The 17,356-nt window shown below is 38.5% G+C and overlaps 2 long non-coding RNA genes across 3 annotated transcripts in view; one reads left to right on the top strand and one right to left on the bottom strand.

Annotated features, from left to right (window-relative positions):
* Positions 1-17,356, top strand: part of LOC148648773 (uncharacterized) — a 117,363-nt gene that overhangs the window by 34,965 nt on the left and 65,042 nt on the right. The gene's annotated exons all lie outside the window — the stretch shown is intronic.
* On the bottom strand, positions 8,187-12,146 carry LOC148648774 (uncharacterized). Its single transcript, XR_015926490.1, has 3 exons — positions 11,911-12,146; positions 10,925-10,991; positions 8,187-8,599 (listed from the first exon to the last, which is right to left on the bottom strand). It is a non-coding gene; the product is annotated as an uncharacterized LOC148648774 (long non-coding RNA).

Genomic DNA, 17,356 nt, shown 5'->3' with positions numbered 1-17,356 from the left:
TTAGTATGCTATTAAGAGCAAAGCAACTAAAACACATTTAGCAGAATACGTTCACAAGGGTTGATGTACTTCAGCGAATGATTAGTGATTCTACTCACCATTTCTTACTGCTTTTTTTCCAGTTGTCATTGAGACAAGATATCAAGCAAATACCTGTCCTCTCCGATATTTGGAAACAGAATGACATAAAGTGCACCTCATTTCACAATTACAATCTTAATTTGCACATTCTATTAAAGATAAAGTGCCTATAGAAAGACTGTACAATCTTTCCAAAGTTGTACAACTTGAAAACAAGGCCAATTCAACCAATTTAATTGTAATACTCAACCTCCAAGTGAAAAACAAATGCTCCACATTACATGTAATTACAAATGAAAACTTAGAAAAATGGGTTGGATAAGTGTACAGACCCCTGAGGTAGTACTTGGTGGAAACACCTTTTAGCTTGAATTACAGTCATAATTGTGTTTGAATAGGTCTGTACCAGCATAGCACACCTAAAGTTGACAAAGGTTGCCCATTCCTCCATACAAAACTATTCAAGTTCAGTCAAATTGTGATGAGACTGTGTGATGGCCTGCAACCTTCAAGTCATTCCACAGGTGGAATTTTGTGAGTGGAAACGGAAGAGGATTCTGTTCAGTGTTCAGTGTTGATCTTGATGGTCACAAGGCTTTGTTCCTGGATTGGAATTAGAATTTGAATGGAACTAGTCTCAATGATACAGAATTGGAGTTTCAGTGGGAAAGAAAGACAGAAATTCCACTTATTTTTAAAACATGAGTACCTCATTTATTTTTGACAGATATGTATCAACTAGCTTCTAAAAGCATATAACATTTATCACTGTGAATAATTAATATTATTAATATACTGTATGCCATTCCAATCAGTACCTTAATTATAGCTCTAAGATTTCAAAACATTTTGTTATTGAGATATTAAATTGAATCATAGTCATGGATAATCTTTTAAGTTTTCACTCCTGAGTGGCCATGAGCACAAAATATAAAATGCCACCTTCTAATTTACATGCAATATTTTTTTTACTCCTTTAATTAAGATACAGTACGCAATTATTTTTTAAATGTAATACATCAGGGTCTCGCATTGTTTGCTCGTTAGAGTGTTATGTTCCACCTGGTGTTTCAAAAGACCTTGCAGTTTTTTCTAAATATGCTAAACAAATTTTGAATATATAACATGCCAAAGTTGGGATAGCTCTGAAGATAATTAATTAATCAGTATTATTGGTCTAGTACGATAAGTTACTTATGTATGTCAACATTTTCTGTCAGCCTTTTGTAGGATGGAGTTCAAGAGCAGTGTAATTTTAATCAAAACTAGTTGATTTCTTCACGGAAACAATTTAGAGCGTTCAATATTAAATGTTTTTGGTCCTTTGTCCTTTTTCGTTGAGGCTCTTTGACTTATGTGCCTCTCTGAGGTAAAATATTTCAGAACAGCAAGATCTCATCTTACTACTAAGTTTGTTTTTATGTATCCAAACTTGACACAAAAATGTAACATCGTATATTACTCTGGTCATTCTAAAAGTCAGTGTTGATCAGCAATAACGTAGCGGAGGAATATTGACCACCAACTAAAATTGCATCTATTGAGAAGGTTATTTAGGGAATCACAGTGGCACAGTGGCTAGAATTGGTGTCTCCCAGTGTTGGGGCTCTGGGTTCAATTCCGGACCTGAGGTGTTATCTGTGTGGAGTTTGTGCTTCCTGTGTTTGTGTGGGTCTCTCCTGGGTGCTCTGGTTTCCTCCCACTTTGCAAAGACGGTTAATTGAGTTCTGGGAAGACTGGTGCTGGTGTGAGTGTGTTTCTGTCTGGGTGTCCTGTATGTGCCCTGTGATGGACCGGTGTATCCTGCCTTGTGCCTGTTGCTTGCCAGGATAGGCTTTGACTCTCCTTCAACCCTGAATTGGATGACGGGTTAGAAAATGGATGGTGAAGTTTAGTTGATGGGGATCAAGGTATAGGAAGTTTTGTCTTAACTTACTTGGCTGAGGTGAAAGATTTTGGTTTCTCCTTGTTGCTAAAACTCTCACTGCAGGACAAGGAGACTGCATCCCCCTAGTAAATTTAGAGCTAACCTAGGGATAACTTCTTGGGGTAGATACAAAGAAGGAACTGGGTTTGAGGAAGCTGCTTTTTGGGAAGTGACTTTGTGGAGCACTAAAAGTTAGGGTAGCTGAATTGAAGCAGAAACTGGTTCTTTTGTTTAACAAAATCCATACAAAATTAGACAGAAAGCCTTTGTTTTATTGAGGGTGTTTTGTCAACTCTGGGCTTGAGATTCCCATACTGAGTCAGAGATGAAATTGCTATAATTCCAAAGAGGGTAAAGACATGGGTGCTATGCATAGTGGACACGTGAGAATGCAGGATAGTAAACTTATTTAAAATTATTTAAAAAGGACCAGGCTGAATAGGAAGCTCACATATTGGTTGAGACTCCCATGATCCTTCTCCCCTTTTTGTAATCACTCATCTTCCACAATGAACATATGGTGGCCTGCTCAGAGCTCAGGTCACCTTTAGGAGAAAAAGGCATTCTCATTATCTTGTCCATAGTCCATTTTCTGTGTAGTCACAGCTGTATTATCTTGGGAAGTAATTACAGTATGAAAAACTGTCCAGCACAGCGAATGTTGTAGGTTATCCTTCTGATTGCAGCTATTATTTAAGTTAAATGTTTCCGTTGTAAATGCTTCTCTTTCCACAGTGGGCTTGTCTGCTTGCAAGTGAGGCTAACTGAGGATAGTGAGCACTATCAAGTTATCCTTAGAGTGTAATAAATTACAGAGCAATGAGCAGAAATGGAAAAGCTATTGCTGTCTAAAGCTGACAGTAACATTAGACTCGTGTTACTTATAACTTTTACACATAGATATTTCATATAAAGGTTTTTGTCATATAACAACAATGACAGATGCAAAATTGATGAAGTAACCTTTCACTAAGGAGGATCGGTGGCACAGTAGTTAGCATTGCTGCTTCAGAGCTGGTGTCCTGGGTTCATTTCTGGACCTGGGGTGCTATCTGTGTGGAGTTTATATGTTCTCCCTGTGTTCATGTGGGTTTCCTCCAGATGGTCTGTTTTTTTTCCCACAATCCAAAGACATACTGGTAGGCTAATCAGCTCCTGGGAATATGGGCCCTGGTGTGAGTGTGTCTGTCTATGTCTGGCTGGAATCCCATCCCGGGAATATCCTGCCTTGTGTCCGTTGTTTGCCGGGATAGACGCTGGCTCCCCTGTGACCCTGAATTGGATGAAGTGCTTAGAAAATGGATGGATCTTTCACATGTATCTTTAATTATTTATTGCGTCTATGTAGTATAAGTGAGTGTTGAAGTGTCTGAAACATTTTTTTAAAAACCCTGCAGAATATCAAATGAAGATGAAAGAAAAAACAGTACCTAGTTCCCTTTGCCTAATATTTTTCTTAAACTCTGCTGTCATTAGCCAGCGGTTTGGAATAGAGTTCTTTCCTCATTGAACCACTCAGATGCTCCAGAGCTTGTCTATTTTTAACAATGTAAATCATGCAATACAGAAAAAAAAATCAGCAAAATTCTAAGAATATTAAATAATACTGTGACATTACACTTACTGTTGGAAATGCTACTTCTAAACACTATTTCATTAACATTTTTGTGGAGATAACACCCTTGCTAGATTTCTTCAAATGAAGTGTGCGATCAATGTTAAACTATGCAGGCAACACAGTAATAACACAGTTTGGTTGGAAGCGTGCTTTTTAAAATACTATTTTTGTTCTGAAAGAAAATCAGGGTTTTCAGAGATTTGGTAGCATTTATCTTCTTTCATTGTTATCCTCATCAGGGTGAAAAATCCATTCATATCTTGCAGTTCTTCTGAATTAATTTCAATTAGAGGGGAGCAATTCAGGAAGCAAGTCAAAATTGACCAGAGGAAGACTTTAGTTGAAAGACAAGAAAGTTCAATGCAGAGCAGCAACACAAACACACAACATATAATTCAAAGCATAGCTAATTTTCACCCAGTGTCATGCACAAACTAGATTGAAATGCCAATGAAATCCCTTTTACACTTTCGGTGTGCTATCTGTGCACATCAGTTACCTCGGCATGAGACATTGCTGCTAGAGACAGAATATACATTTTAAGAGATCATGTAGTTACAAGTTACAAGACACCAATGCCAACTGCTTCAAAAAAGCTTACTGTTTATGATGTATTGTTCCTTGAACAGCTCCAGACCGTACATAAGGCTCTAGATTAGGAGAATGGACAATATTTAACATCTGACATTTTTCCTAGTCATCACTTCTGTATCATGTTTTACTGAACACAAATAAAAGGCAGATTTTTAAAAGGGTTAAAGAGGGGAATTTTCAAAGCTGAGCAGTGCGTATCTAGTTGTACTGCTTGATTTCTCACAGCATGAGTTTAATTGCTACAATGTTGAAACCGGCCCAGTTAAGACCAGAGCAAGCTTGAAAAGAATGCACAGAAGACTGGGTTCTGCAAATAGACTGATCTCGGTGTAGCTCCTGACTGACTTTGGTATTGCCCAGAGATTCAATACCATGATGAGTTGAAAAGATGTAAAATGGGGATTGGAGCAGTGGTCGATGTGGCACTCTTTGAAGTTGATGGCTCAGAGAGATCTGTGTTAATCCTTAAGTTAGAGACAGAGCTTTAATGGTGCAGTGAGCAGTGCAGGGATATTGAAGCAGAGAGGCCTCAGGAATAACGCTGATTGATTGCTGGAAAATGCTTGTGCAATGGTTATTCTTTTTTACTTGCCCGGTATGTTTTTTCCTCAACTTGAATCCCTCTCAGTGCGAATGAGAAACGGAAATAAAGATGAAAACCTGTTTCACAGACCACTGTCCACTGTTTTACTTACATTAAAAGAAGAGTCATGTCCCAGACAGGACCATTTCTTTGCTGAAAACAAAATTACCCTTCTTGTACTGTAAGTATGGTTTCCATTAGAAACGCTCACCATGACATCCAAACGCCACTGCACTAAGAACTAATTAAAAATTGTTTTGTGACGGTAAATTGTAAAGCTTCTGTATTAAAGCACGTTACCATAAAAAAGAAGCATAAAAAAGTTATTTACTTAAAGAATGGTTTACAAATATATCTGAAATGTATGTAGCAGCTGTCAAAAACAAGAAAAGAGAACAGACTATTTGAATCAATAGTCTTAATCTTACTTTAATCTCACATATCCTCTGTGAGGATATTGTTCTATCTCGGTGACATTACATCCTGAGAAACAGTGAACTTAAATATCAAACTTAAATATTTATTTAAACCCACTTAACAAGGTCATGAAGAAGCAATTACATGGTAGTTTCTCACAAAGAACAAAGAGACCGTGAACTATATGTTTCAAATATGCTTCAAAATCATAGCATCTAATTAATTAGCATGTATCTCATAATTAACTGTAGAATGTTATTGTACAAATCAGTAAACCCATTTTTTAGATTCCTTCAGACACTAATTTTTTCATGATCAACAGAATCATCCCATTAATTGGAATTGGATGGGTAGCACATACAATAGCAGTGGGAATTTTTACTAGAAGGTGAATTATTACTGAATATCTGAAAGGCTTCATTTGAGTTCAGAAGATGTTCTTATAAGTATTTAGATGATAATGCCTAATATTCCCAAATTCATATGAGCACTCATTCAATTACCTCGCCCAATTACCGTTTTCTCGAAGTGTGACCACTGAAAATTCACAAAAATTGCACAAACGTTGCAGATGAACACACTACTGACATTTATGTTTTGCAATATACCATAAATCAGATAAATCATTATTTGATTAATTGGAGAAAAAAAACACTTCCATCCCGGATGTCAAAATATAGTTACTGTCACCTGAATTCAGCTTTGAAAGATTTTGGAATATTCAGTATGTAGAGTTGAGCTAATAGATCAATCAACACGAATGAGAGCTTACAGTATTGGAGGGAAAAACAGAAGCTTGCTCTCCATGAGACACACAGACAGAGAGACAGCGAGAAGCTTGTGGTCAGGGTGCAGGGTCAGCCATTTTACAGCGCCCCTGGAGCAGCTGGGGTTGAGGGCCTTGCTCAGGGGCCCAATGAAGTAGGATTCCTCTGCCGGCTGCGGGATTTATACTGGCAACCTTCCAGCCACAGGCGCAGATCCTTAGCCACAGTAGGACCGGTCCGCCCCTATTGTAGATATGCTATAGCTCTGGGACTGACTATACCACCCCAAAGAGGCAAGATAATACTGCAACTTTTTTAAATTGTCGTTTGAGTCTGCCACCCACAGCGAGCAGACCCAGGCAGCAGAGCTCACCCTGCTCTCAGCGCACAGACTATCAAACCAAATTAAAATCCCCTGTGATTCCTGCAAGACGTCTTGAAGAATCCTTTAAATTTCCTGTGGAATTATTTGTGAAAGATCTTCTCTGTGGGATTCTGGACAGATTGTTTGCTGGTTATTTGTAGTTTTCGTTTCTTTTCTTTTTTTTCCTTAGGCAAGGTATTCAGACGTCCCGATGCATGCGTTTCATGTTTTTCACTGTGAAAAATAAAATAAGTAGTAGAGCCGACTATTGACAGGAACAAGAGAAGAGGTTTCTCGTCACAGTCTTCGAGTCTCGAGCAGGACCCGTGTCCTTTCCATGCTCTGCTGCAGCCTGTCGGCTCACAAACGCAATTAAAGCTCAACGTGCGTTAAAAATGCTAAACATTCCACAGATTAACCTTTGAATGGGCCCAGTGTATTGAGTTGCCATCAGTTCCTCAGCACATGATGTTTTTAATCCTTAAAATAGGGGAGCTGATAAACTCTCCACCCCATTTGAGACTGGAACAGAGTGGAACATTGCATGTCAGCCAAACTCCTGTCCTCTAGTTCCTAAAAATTCCACTAAACTGCACAACTCACTTTACCTTTATCCAACCACCCATTCATTTTCTGCTTTATCCAATACAGGGTCACAGGGGATCCAGAGCCTATCCCAGCAGACTGGTCATCTTTATGTAGTTGTTAATTCCCATATATAGTTGGTAACTGAGCCTTTTTCCCTGACTTCAATTACCTGCACTTCCAATGTATGCTTACCGGGGTCTGAATTTATTATTAATTGAACAATTAACATCTAGAATGTCCCGTTATTTTTCTCTGTGGTCATAATGAGTTTGGTAGGAGTGAGGACTGTGTGGTTTAGGTACTTGGAGACATGGCAGGACTCTGAGCGTTCCTACAAATTGCAGGAGTTATGTTAGCCAGAGAATATAAGATGTTGGTACAGATGTCTTGTCCTCCTGGTGTGCAGATCTCAATCCATGCAATACCAAGTGTGTTGTTTAGCCCAGGGCTGCAGTAAAAGGTCTTTGGCATGTTGTCTCCAGACCACGACATGTTAGGAGAATAAAAAGTGGTCTAGATCAGATCATTAAAGATGAGGACAAGGGTCCGTATTTGTTACAGTACCTACTAGTAATGTAGTTCCCTTTTCTTAAAGGTTTTAGAGCTACAAAGAGAAAAGATACAATGAACCAGCGAAAGAATGCTGTCTGTGAATATTCTTTAGAAATGATGACCCCCTGATGATTATTTTTAACAGCTTTGAGTATGATAGTGCTTTCTTCTGTCACCAGTTTGACTCTGACTAAAGGAGAAACTGTAATGTTTCAGTTGTTTTCAAGCAATATCTCCCAAGACATGATTGCTTTGCTACATTTTAGAGTGCCCTCATGACTGTTCTGTCCTTATTTAAATGATCTCTCACAATTCAAACCCAGAAGGATTCAAACTAAGTACTGAGCTTTTTATTTATTATTTATTTGAGCTTTTTATTACCCCTGTCTAGCTTCTAAGCCATGGTCTTCTGCCCCGAAGGCCAAAAAGTAAAGGCCAGCTTTTATCTCAGATCTCTTTCTGAAATCAACACGCTACAGTTTGTATTAACGTACACAAGATGTAATTGATTTTTTGAAAAAAGATAAAAAGAAGAGAACTCATTTCTTCTTGCTGTACACAATACACTGCATCATGTACAGAATTATAAAATTATTCAAAAAAGCCATCCGAATGAATGTCTTTGCAGTATCATTTAATAGTAATGGTACATGATGTCACTCGGTAGAATGATGTCAATTGACTTCTCTGTCTTTAAGTGTTATCCTTGTGAAAAGAATATAATACTTTAATTCAGCTGAACCAAAGGCCGCCATAAAGGCTCATTGTGTGCTTCTTAAGAGTCATTGCATTTCTCCGCAGAAAATGAAGGCAGCCGCGGCCAGGAGCTTAAACTTTTCCACACTCAGTGAGAACTCTTTTGAACTGATGATATACAGTCGGCTCATAATGGAGAGTCCTGCTGTTGTAGTGACAATAATTCTAATCATTTTATTTGCGTCGTTCAGCTCAGGGTGGATGAAAATATCTTCTCTCAGAGCTCTCATTTAATGGAACCAAGCAAAGGAGGCACAGTTTGGTCAACTGCTGATGTGATGTGCTGCACCATGTGTTAATTAATAGAGATATCTCCTTCCTGTAAAGGATGTTGTGAAGGTATTTGTCCGTTCTGCAACAGAAATCAATACAGAAATTTAGTAAGGAGCCGGTAATAGGTTTATTCCATGCTGAAAAGAGAAGAAAGAAAACACAACGTTTTGGCCGTGGAGCCTTCTTCAGACAAACGTTGTGTTCTCTTTCTTCTCTTTTCAGCATGGAATAAACCTATTACTTGTTCCTTTGCGACCTACGCATGCTGACGCGGCTCCCCACCTGAACTACTACAGAAATTGACTACGCCTCTTTTAAGAATTAAAAACACACGTTCTTCCTGACAACCTTTAGAGTGAATATATATCTCTTTAGAGGAGTCTTTGGATTTTGTGACACAAATGTATATCAGAGTATATCTGTGTTTAGACCTCAGTGAGAAAGCTCTGTTTGTTTTATTGCTGAGACACAGGTGTTGTTTGGTTTGGAGTGTGTGTTTGCTGGTCAGGATTCCATATTTCAGCCAGGAGGTTTTTTTTGGATAGCTGGAGACTCTAATCATATGCTTATTTTTCATAATTCCATTTCTGCACTAAGAGAGCCTTAGTCTGATTTAGTATGTTATAGAGTCATTATAACATGCTCACAGAGATCTCATCTCATCACACAATGAGATTGTCAATATGTTTTTTCCCCCAATTCAGTTTTGTGCATTTTTAGCCTTAAAACAAATAATTTATCCAAATACAATTGAAGCAGTGCTGTGATTTCAGTTGATTTTTTTCCAAGGATACAATGCAAACTTGCCTTTCACATCTCAAAGAACCAAAATATAACTTCTTTAACAATAGAGCTATTCCAATGTTTAAACAGGTGTCACAGCAACCTATGCTATAATGATCAGAGGTTTGGATTTTAAAGGAAAATCTTTTTTTTTTTAATTGGATAGAATTATGTAATGACAATATGATTGAAATGTTTTCTAAATAGAATCAAGAAACAATAAACTTTTAGGTAGAAATACTTTTCATCAGAAAAAGCCAAAATGCAAATAGGTATCATCAGAGGCATTGATCATTCTGTCACACTGGTATTTTTATGGTTGGACCAGAGAAAAAAATAAGCTTAACTTTGAGTCATGGTGTTGTAACATCCAAAGGGATCAACTGTAACACACAAAAATTCTCAGCTTGAACCATAACTTTGACTAATAAAATCACCTAACATAAACCTTCTGCTGTATCGTTTTAAATCAAATGAAAACATTAGAAAGAAAACAGAATGGATGTTTTTTTTTATCTGTTTTTAGTCTTTGTTGTAGACTCTATTTTAATAAATGAAGGTTAATACATACATTTACATTTAAAGATAAACACTGTGGTTGCCGTCATAAGTATAATTGTGGTACACCTCGATAAACTAGATTGGAGTGCCTCATTGAAAGAATGTAATTGGTTAAATCTTATACATGCAAAATATTAAAATAAATTGGGTCAATCATGGAAATGAGCACCGACTGAAAATATGGAAAAAACTAAGAAAAAAAGTAAGGGATGAATCTCTTTTCATTTTACTAACATGTCACTTAATTGCAAAACAATCTACTAAGCTTGTGCTAGTCATAGTCTGTCTGACTAAATTCCCATACGAAGCAATGGACATTTAAATGTCTGTATACTTTTAAAGTAGGGCCCTAAAATTTAAAAAATATCCTCAAACGTTTCCACGCTTTTACTAATATAGAAAGTTCTCATAGACACAGAGGCCCACATACAGTGTATATTTATTCTGGACAATTGTGGTGCATTTTAAACAAATCAACGTTGTTCGGGGAGCTATAAAAAGCTATAATTTCATAATTTAAGGAATTTATGTCTGGTACTCATTGATATGTGCATTTAAAATAAAGTGTTGGTGTCCTTGGAAGAGCCCAGAGACCAAATAAACCAGCAAAATCCAGAATGGCATGCCTTATGCGGGGAAGATGAGGGGGTGGAATGTTCCTGGTCTCATAAAAAAGAGGTCTGAATTTCACACATTATCTGCAAAGCTCACACCCGCTGCTTCAATGTGGAAATGAAGAAGTGGCAGATTCTGGACTCTACAGTTTCCGTGCTCTACAAAGGCTTTTCTCTCCAAAAGGAAATTTGCTTTCCGACTTCTGACATCAAATGCGAACATTTAAAAGATCGTGTCAAAAAAATGCAAAAATGGAATATGGTGTTCAGATAAAGAAGGTGATTTGGAAAAAAAAATAGAAGTGTGTCTGGACTTTACTGTGTACTGGAGCTACCTAAAATTTTACTATTTCACCTGAGGGTTGGTGGCTGTGTAGATCAAATTCAGAAGCATGTTTTTTCTCATTTTTTCCTTTGTTTTAATCAAGTGGCTTAATCAGTTTTACCTGAATCTTGGCTTACTGTCCTCATGTCCATTGTGAATCGAGAGGCCTCCGATTCTCACTCTTGTTGCTGTAAAAAGTATGAAATAATAAAGGCAAGCCTAAAAAAGTGGGTCAAGAAATTTTACTTTCAATGCCTTTTTGCAGATTGAGGCTTCGTTTAGCACTACTCCAGCTGAACCAACAATTGCACTGTAAAGTGGAACGTTGAGGCAATTCTTGGCTACCATATCTCACCACACGGCAGCTAGACTAGACCATGGGAATAGCCATGCGGAGACACAACGCAGGAAACAGGCATTATCGGATAATTAATATGTCTTATTATAAATAGCTAAGCTAGTAGCTAAAATCTTGTTTTGGATTTAGTGTGTATAATTAAATAATCATAACACATAAACAAAGACATGATAGATTAAAAAAATGGAACAGCTAATTGCATGCGAATTTGTCATTTTATCGCCTGAAAACAAATAATGGTGAAATACATATCTTTTTGTTCTGCAAGAGCATCTGTGCCGGATCATGCATGATTTGTATGTGCAACATTACCAGATAAAAATGTATTTTGTGCCTGATACTGAACTGTATATGAATGATGAGTCAGGGCAGCTCATTTTAAACTGACCTGGTTGGTAGGATTTGGTGTATGTGTTGTAAGGACAAAAAGAAGGAAACAAAGTGTGTCAAACTAATACACAATACAGAGGAACGTCAAGGATTTTGCCTTTAGTGGATAACCTTAGCAGACAGATACAGAGTTTTCTGACGTCTCAAATCTATGGTGGGTGACAGGTACACTAGAATTTTTATTCACTCAGGCGGTAAGAATCAAGCAAAACTAAATGTCTCAAAATGTGTTATCATGACAAAATGTCTCATCACGAGGATTGTTTGAAGAGGAGACAAAGCTGTCTAGGAAATTGAAATGTAAGTTTTTCTGATAAAGACTTCATCTTCTTTGTAGTCTGGTGACATAAGCTTCTTACCTTTAGCTCACTCGATAGTTGATGTGTTTATCTTCAGGGGGTGCTGGTCATGTTTTCCCGCACAGGCCTGGTGGTGAGGGTTCTACATGGGTGCTCTCAGCAGCTGGATAAACATTCCCAAATCCCAGGCAGTGCAGCTACCCAGCCTGGGGGGATTTAGGGGTCTTCACCAACCTCCATTTCTCCTCAGCGTCCTCTCTCAGCTGCCCCAGAATGTGCTCGTGTTCACGAGACTCGACTCTACCCTCAGGAGTCTAGACATATTGAGGCAGGAAATTACTGATTTACACTTTTTGGAAAGGCCACGGATGAACAAAAAAAAAACACAACAACAAATAAATTAAAACCAGAAGCCAGCAGACTGGGGTTTTTATGAGCATTATAGGCCTCCAGATGTCTCTGAAGGTCAGTTCAGACTAAATGAGTTTTATGTTACTGATTTCATATGCACAGTTCAGAACTGTTTGTTTGTCTCTCTAACTAATAGATGAAGGTCTGTTCTGTGGTTTCTGGTACCATTTTACAGTAGAGTGCAAATGGTATGACTGGGAGCTGGATAACTTGGGTTTTTGCCAATATGTATTTTTAAACGTAATTACATTGTAGTTCGTGAACTTGGAATGAAGGCGATATGTTATTTTTAAGTTATAGAAGCAATGAAGGAAACTTCTTCAATTCATAATTTGTGCAAGATGCAGCTGAAATTCCAACCTGTTTTCTTTTGTGAATTTTGTCTCTGCATTTAAAAATGCCAAAATTCAAATTGTGGTGATGATTTAATCATTTCAGGATTATTCAGAAGGTGAAAACAGTAAAGAAATTCTTGAGCATCTCTAGGAACGGAGACTGACTTTAAGTATATTTATTTGTTGCAGGTTTTGCAAAAGCATTAAAGATGGGTCATAATTTAACCATCTTTATTTCAGAGGAGAACCTTCTTAGATATACACAACAATCTTTCAAGTAGTTTGTGTTTAGCTCTGCATAACCTTTTTTATTTACTCTATTCTGTTTCTTCTTTTTTTCTTTTTCAAAATGCCTGGAGATTGTGTCATTAAAGGTGCTACGTAAAAGATCATTATTATTTAGGGCAACCCAGGTTTCAGGTTCAAAATATGACAGATTTTGGCCTGCTGTGTTCAAGAACTTTTATGTTTTCTGTTAAACACAATAAACATTCCCCAACCATAATAGTACAGTGTCATGTAAAACTACTAAGGACAAGCAAACTATATAAAAGAGGAATACATTACACCATTATAATTCTTACATTATAATACACAGTTTGTAATCTTAGCATCACTTTATTGTCCTTTGAGCTATGATGAGAAGATTCTTTTGGTATCCTTTGTGTTTGTCTTTGTAAGGATATAGCCCTTCTTCCCCAGCTGCCACATATGCAATTTCTTTGGGAATTAAATAGTCCACCACTGACCTGCTTGAAGATGGACAGAAGGCAATCTTTTAAAAAGCATTACTCAAGACCCCCATTGTAATGGAAACACTCTGTCTAATTGAATTTCCCTTGCAGAACTCAAACCTGTATTTAATCAATATCCATTTCAATGGCCATGCACTAAAAGACCCCCGCATTTCAACACACTCACATCACCACAGATAAGACATGTTAATGGACTGAAATGGAAAAAATAAGGAGACCCCCCCAATTGCTGAAATTAAGTCTGATTACCCAGTACACAAGAGTAAAATCTGTATATAAATATTTTAAAAAAACATATGTATGCTTTTGTTTTAGTCTACAGAGGAAGTAAATATTGCTGCAAGAATGCATGGGCCCAGCTTGCTGAAAAGTTTCTTTGAACAATCCTGGGGAAAGGTTATGATTTTTTCTAAAGGCTATCCCATTGGAATTTAAGAGTAGGCCAAGAAGATTGTTGTTTGCTTTTGTACAGTACCACATTTTTATTTTTACTTATGATAATCAAACTTCTTCTTCTGGAATACGCAGCTCATGTACCACTTGGAATGAATACTGTAACAATGCCACCTATTGCTGACTCATATGAAATATATGCAAGAGAAAAGCTTGGGATGAAAATGCTCCTTCATCTGTCACTAGAAATGTTTATTGATGTTTTTTTTAACAGTTCAGGGGGAGGTCACATTTCTAATCTAATAATTTCGGATCACTTCAGAGTTATTTAAGCTCTCCTATGCTTAAATAGCTGAGCATCCTCTTTGCGCTTCTGTCTTGCACTTTCATTTTCCGTCTCTAACCTTCATCCTCAGCCATTCCTGTGTGTTCCCCTGCTGTTTCTGTAGCAGTGGGCACAGCCGTTCAGCTTCCAATTCCCTCCCTCCATCTCAAGCAAGTAGCTCTTCGACTTCCAATTCTCCACTTTCCACAAAACAAACCTCATCTGCTTCCTCCCCTTTCTTCTCCATTTTACCATCAGGTGTGCAACCCAATGCATCAATTTTGTCACCACCCCCTAGGTGTGAGCACAGAGTGGCAGTCTGGTGCTGGGGGTGGTTCCCATCCAGAGGTGTCCAACTGATGCAGTGTCAGACCTCAACTGTCTCTCCACTCGCCCAAACTTTCCACCTGTGGTCCTCGTGAAGAGTATGCTAGAGTTGTTACTGAATTCAGGGCTCCTGTTCATCCTTAGGAATCATTGTTTTGACCACTGTTATACCCTGGAATCCAACCTCAGTCACTGCATTTTAGCAAATGGTCCAGACAGGCCAGGGTGCTTAAATTTAGTACAGTTCCTCCCTGCTTTGTGTGGTTTGGTCACTATATTGTTGCACCAACTCTGCAAACAGAGCCTTATTTAATTGAAATGCACAGTGATTTAAGTTAGAAACATTAGTTGTATGACCCTTTTGTCAGCATCCAGTTCTGGGTAGTTTTGACTTTTTATTTACAAAAAGATCTTGTTTACATCAAGACAAAGCAAAAAGGGTGCCAAAACCTTCTCACTGCTTAGACAGCTAATACTGCTGTGAAGTGGAATGTACTTGTACACACTATGCACCGCCTCCCGCAGAGCTTGATTGAGCTAAAACAAAATTCGCTATGTTCACCACTAAAGTCATCAACATACTAAGCTCATAATATAGATCTTGGCATTAGATTTTCTTTATGAATAATACAATGAAAATAGACATATTTGACCTTGACAAATCTCTTCTAATTCCAACCACAGCAGGAGCAGGGTCTTTTATGTTTCATTCATTAAAATCTGTATTTGTCTCTCCAGGAGGGCTGAAATAAGCTCACGTTTAACTTTTCAAAAACATCTGACCCTTAAGTGCTCAAGTATCAAGTGTGTGTTCAGAGGTTTGTATCTAAAAAATTCCAAACTTTCCAGTCAAGATAGGCTGGCCCTGCTGAAAGTAATGTGGCAATGTGTTGTTATGGAATTGATTCTGTTCTGCCTTTTGAGCTGTTTTGGATACAGGTCTGTTCAGGGCCTACATTGGTTTTAGAGATACTGCATCTCAAATTGAGATCCTGTTTCGCAGCATCATTCCATTACATTCCTGTAAGAAAATTATTAGATCGGCACAGTTAATGAAGAGCAGGAGATGATGTGATAAGATGGGAGTTCTGGTTTTTGGAGGATTTGGAAAAAAGTGTGTGGCTAGGCCAAAATATCAGGTACTCTAGTTTATGTGGGGGCAAGTCAAAGGGTCTAGCTACACTACTGTATAAATCTAGATTGGACACTACACTCTGTGTTCCCCTTCACAGACCAATCTTTTAGCCACTTTGCCATTTGTTAAGTGACAGTTCTTTGGTGGTGGTGGTGGTGGGTTCTGACCAAAGAGGACACCTTTACCCTTAGCTCCTTTCTGTGATCTTCTGTCCATGCCAGTTTTTTTAAACTGACCACCTGGGTTTACACAGGGTGAGTTTACAGACAGTGAATTTACATAGGTGAATTTGCACAGGATGCGTTTACATGCACCCAGTTTACACACTTTGGGTTTACGCATGGTAAATTTAAATGCAGTGAGTTCATACAAGTTGAGTTTACATGCAGTGAGTTTATGTAAGGTAAGTTTGCACTTGGTGAGTTTACTCACGTTGGGTTTACACAAGGTGAGCTTCCCCCTGGTGTCTTTTGCCACTGGCTTCCCTTATCTTATTTCCAGTAAATTTGCTCAATTAGATTAGTTGGGAAAAATGCAGCCTTTCTATGAGGGTCTAAGTTTTAAAACCACTGCTTCTCAAGTGAAATGCTGCTCCTCCTTTTTAAAAATACCAAATGGAACATCAATTACATCCACGCTGAACAAACATTTACCTCATTAAATCACAAGGAGGTTAGGTTTGAGTGACAAACCGACAGACCTTACAGCCTTCAATTATTGGAGTTTGACATCATGGCCTGCTGTGTGAAAAACGTCCTTCCATCCATCCAGGTATGGTGTAACAATGGCGATAGGAGCTCTATGAAGCTGTCTACTACTGTACATACGTGTTGACAGAGTGAGACTGAAGGCAGCTTTGTTCCTCTGAGACAGGAAAAAGTTGTTTCTGGCTATCATGTGGTGATATGACATCTCCCACCAGCTACCAGTGCTGGGAGCATAAGACGATTTATTCCTGGGCTTCAAGAGTTAAGCCTAAATTTCTCTATTTAACTCCTTCACCTTTTGGTTGTGAAAGCTAAACTAAATGGAGGGAAAAAAGCCAGGAGAAGGAGAAAAAGCCCCAAACATGGTGTACTTAATCCCTTGTGCAAGCAGGGGGAATGAATGGGCGCCCTCCAGTTCTCTCTGCGGGGTCTTTCAAATCCCTTCTCCCCGCCTGCGGAGGGGGTTGCGCTGCGTCAAAGACCCCCCTCATTAATATGATAATACAGGAAACATTGCACTGCTTCTCTTTGACAGAGGTATGCAGCACAGAATGGCTGCTTCTAGAGAGTGGCTTTCATCCTAGTTTGCTGCCAGGCCTTTTCATTGTGGGCTGAATTAGCCTGGCCTGCATCTTAAAGGGCTCCCCCGCTGTCTCTTAAGGAGCACAGACCCCCCCACCCCCCAAGCAATCCCCCCCCCACCTTCCCAATCTCTCTCCCCCTGGCTGCTGCTGCTGCTTCTACCTTGAGGGCAAGTGAATCCCCTTCCAGCACCTGCATGAGAGATACAGCACTGATGGCAAATTAAATGTTAAGATGGCGGAACTGTGTGTGAAGAAAATGAAGCATTTTAAGCAGCCCAGCTCTGAAAGAAAGGGAACTCAAGAAAAGTGTTTCCTTCTACAGCAAATGTAATGTAGGTTGTTGTTTACGATGTGCCTTTAAGGTGGTTTCTGAATGTGTTGATGGGGCGCGTTCTGTTATTGGCTTCTTGTTGTGTATTTGTATGGTATGTATTTTATTGTATGAACTTACAGAACCAAATTCCATGCCATTAGTTGTTATGGCAATAAAGTCATGAAGTATTGTATCCATAGGAGACAACATACCTATTAAGG

Source organism: Lepisosteus platostomus, chromosome 14 (assembly GCF_059453375.1).
Source record: "Lepisosteus platostomus isolate fLepPlt1 chromosome 14, fLepPlt1.hap1, whole genome shotgun sequence".
Lineage (NCBI taxonomy): Eukaryota > Metazoa > Chordata > Actinopteri > Semionotiformes > Lepisosteidae > Lepisosteus > Lepisosteus platostomus.
Note: the sequence above shows the minus strand (reverse complement) of the source record. Positions and strands in the feature narration are given on the sequence as shown.